The sequence below is a fragment of the Mesocricetus auratus genome, unplaced genomic scaffold, assembly GCF_017639785.1.
Source record: "Mesocricetus auratus isolate SY011 unplaced genomic scaffold, BCM_Maur_2.0 Super-Scaffold_100009, whole genome shotgun sequence".
Lineage (NCBI taxonomy): Eukaryota > Metazoa > Chordata > Mammalia > Rodentia > Cricetidae > Mesocricetus > Mesocricetus auratus.
In genome coordinates, this window is record NW_024429193.1 from 13,847,577 (window position 1) to 13,851,105 (window position 3,529).

The window sequence follows — 3,529 nt, forward strand, 5'->3', positions numbered from 1 at the left end:
ATGCTAGGTCAGGCCCTTAGCTAAGAAGTTAGGAAGAGCCTACTACGTCATAGGTGAGAGAACAGTGGGAGGGGCCAAGTCAGTCTGTAAAGGCACAAACACGGAGTGAGGCCTTCTCCCAGGAAACACTGTTGGAGAGAGAGAGAGAGAGAGAGAGAGAGAGAGAGAGAGAGAGAGAGAGAGAGAGAGAGAGAGAGAGAGAGAGAGAGAGAGAGAGAGAGAGAGAGAGAAGCAAGGCTCCATTTTCAGGGCAAAGGTAGAGAGGCAGAATAAATCTGCATCTGGTTTGCACATGCGGATGCTGCAGTCTGTCCAGCATGAACCATGAGGCACAAGCTGATAAATGACTTATCTGTGCAAGTAATAAAATAGTACTCAAGAACTTACCGAAGTTATTAAGAACACATTGGCATGTGGGTGTTTAAAAACCACATCAGATGAACAAGATGCCACACCCTCACCTGAACCCCATGAAAGGAGGGACACCTACCACTGTGAGGGTGATGTAACCATGGACCTATTGTCTGATCACCTGGAGCATGCGTCAAGGAACAGACAGAGAACTCTTGAATGTTCCCTGGGGGCTTCAGCTCAGTAGTTCCCACTGTTTGACATGACACACTTTAATTGCTGTCTGTCCACCCAACCATCCATCCATCCATCCATCCACCATCCATCCACCTACCCATCCATCCATCCACCCACCCACCCACTCACCCACCCACCCACCCACCCACCCACCCACCCATCCATCCATCCACTCATCCACCCACCCACCCACCCACCCATCCATCTGTTTGTACACCTATACCTGGCCTATGACTCACCTCAAAGGTCCTATATGTCAGTGCCTCAGTGTGTACATGCTCTTCAGTGGGGTTTGTCAGCATCTTATCCAAGCATTTTCAGTGACTCTTCTGTCTCTATAGCAATGTTTCAATTCTGCCTTGAATGAGACTGTTTTGTTTTCTGTGTGGCCTCTTTAAATCCTTGGTAGTTATTCTGAAATACATACCTACATTACTATGTGAAGTTCACTCTAGTAATTAAGATGAGAATTTCCAGGACTCGTGATTGTTGACAGCCATAGTCTGGAGAAAACGCAGGACACCTCTGTGAACTGTATCCAGTGGAACTGGTGTAGCCTGTCAATCTAACTCTATTGATTAACTTTTGACGTTTCCGAAAGACACAGATGTACCTATCTATGGTTTTGTTATCACACTCAGAGTAACTGTCCTACTTCATGTATTTTAGGCAATTGTGATTAGTCACACACACACACACACACACACACACACACTGCAACCTCTTTATTTAGTATTTGAACAAAACATGAGGAGAGTGAATCTGAGCAGTTCAGAAAGTGGCTCATCATAGAGAACACTAGATTCATCTTAGTGAACCTTCAGGTTTTCTTGCTTCCATGTGTCTGCTAGACCCTCAGTCACTTGCTCACCTTCGTCATCGTCAACTACTTATAGACCCAAGTGTACCCACCACCTCAGGTCAATCTGACACCTTTTACAATTGCTGACTCCTTACATCAGGAAGGCTCTTAAAAGTCCATAGTTCTCACCATACAACTGCTGGAGGCTCTGGATAGCAGACGGGCAGTCCAGGGGAGTAGACCACATGTTGGAGATGAGCAGGAGCCAAATGCTTACTCTTACTCTGATAAGTGGTGCTTTCTAAGCATTGTTTCTTAATCCATCCTCTTATAGGACATTCCCTCAAGGCAGGGCAGGGACAACTGCAGACTGGCTTGCATGGTCTCCTACTGTATGGCTACTGCCATACAAATTTAGTAGCCTTTGCTATAGTCAAGTCTTTTCTGTCCTGCCAGCCAGCTCCCAAATAATGACATGGAGACTTCTTATTAATTATGAAAGTCTGGCCTTAGCTTAGGCTTGTCCCACTAGCTCTTACAACTTAAATTAACCTGCTTTTATTAATCTAGGTTTTACCATGTGACTTTTCACCTTTCTTTCATCTTGCATCTTGTGTTTCTTCTCCTGTGTCTCCTCGCATCCCCTCTGTATTTCAATTATCTCCTCCTCTTCCTCCCTCTCCCTGGAAATCCCACCTATACCTCCTGTTTAGCTATTAGCCATTCGGCTTTGATTACACAGTCACAGCAATACCTTCAGTGTACAAATATCCTGCAACATTCTGCTTTCATTGTTTCCCACATTCCTCTATGACTCCGTTGTTTTTTCTTTTATATTGGATTAACTCTCAGATGGACCCTAAACTTACATTTGGTCCTGTTTTCTAGGGAAAACAGGCATGTGCATGTGTGTGTGCCTGTGCATGTATGTGTGCATACATGTATGCAGAAGTCAGAGAATAAACTTGCAGGAGACTTTTTGTTCTTTCATCATGAGAGGTCCAAGAATCACACTCAGGTTGTCAGGCTTGACAGGAAGCTGCTTTCTTTATTCACAGCCTATCTCTGGCCTGGAATCTAAACGTTGTATTTATTTGCATGCATGATAAATGTATTTACCTTTTCCTAGGAACGTATACTTTGACCATCTTGACAATCACCTTAATTCTTCATTTTCAGTCATTTAATATTATGTTAGCAGTAAATACTAACTTAACTCTTATGAGCCAAAAGTCGAATATAATGGACAGACAAGGCAAAATCGGTGCTTTTGTCTGTCTAAAGACCAAATTAAGTTTGGGTAAAAGTTATTTCCAAGTAATTTGAAGTCAGGAACATGGTGGGCCAGCTTGGAATTTCATCTGAAGATTGGTGAGCTTGAAATAATCAGTGTGTTAGTTGATCCTTCATAATTTATGTTTCAGGGTGACATTTAATTTCTGCAAAATAAGTTCATGTTGTTAGTTTAAGCTTTACTAAGGGGTAGGAGATGTATGCTAGAGAAGCAACGGGGTACAGAGGGAGCTAGAGAAGGATTGTCTTGCAAAATAAGATGAAAGTTTTACCTTTTCTCTCTAGTGTAAAACACTTTGTGTCATCTGAACTACTCACTGATGCTTTTGGTGTATATGGAGTGTACAAGCAGGATGTCAAGAGATGCTGAACTCACTCCAGTATTGCTGAGGGTAAACATGAAGTCTACCAGGAGAGGGAATGGGAGCAATGCCTTACAGGAAACAAAAGCTCACTTAAATGCATGAAAGTCAAGCTGGGAAGGTGGGGTTCAGGGTGGTGGTAGGTGGATCAGTGTCCCTAACTAGACAAATATTTGTAAGTAAACATAGGTTCTAATGGCCAACCTGCTTTTCTGGCATGCATGTTTCTGGGAACCGGATGTAGGCTCCCCCACCCTTGCTCAAGCATCTGGCACAGCCAAAGGCAAGTCCAACATTCCTTTTAAATAGAAACACTCAGAAGTACACAGTTTGGTCTTAAACAATAGTTACTCTTATATTGTAGACAGATGTGATAAGGAACCATTTAAGGTCAAGAGGTTAAAGACCTATAATAAATCACCTCTGATAAGGAGAAAACCCTGTCTCTACTTGGTGCATATATATATAGTAGTAAAGACACTTC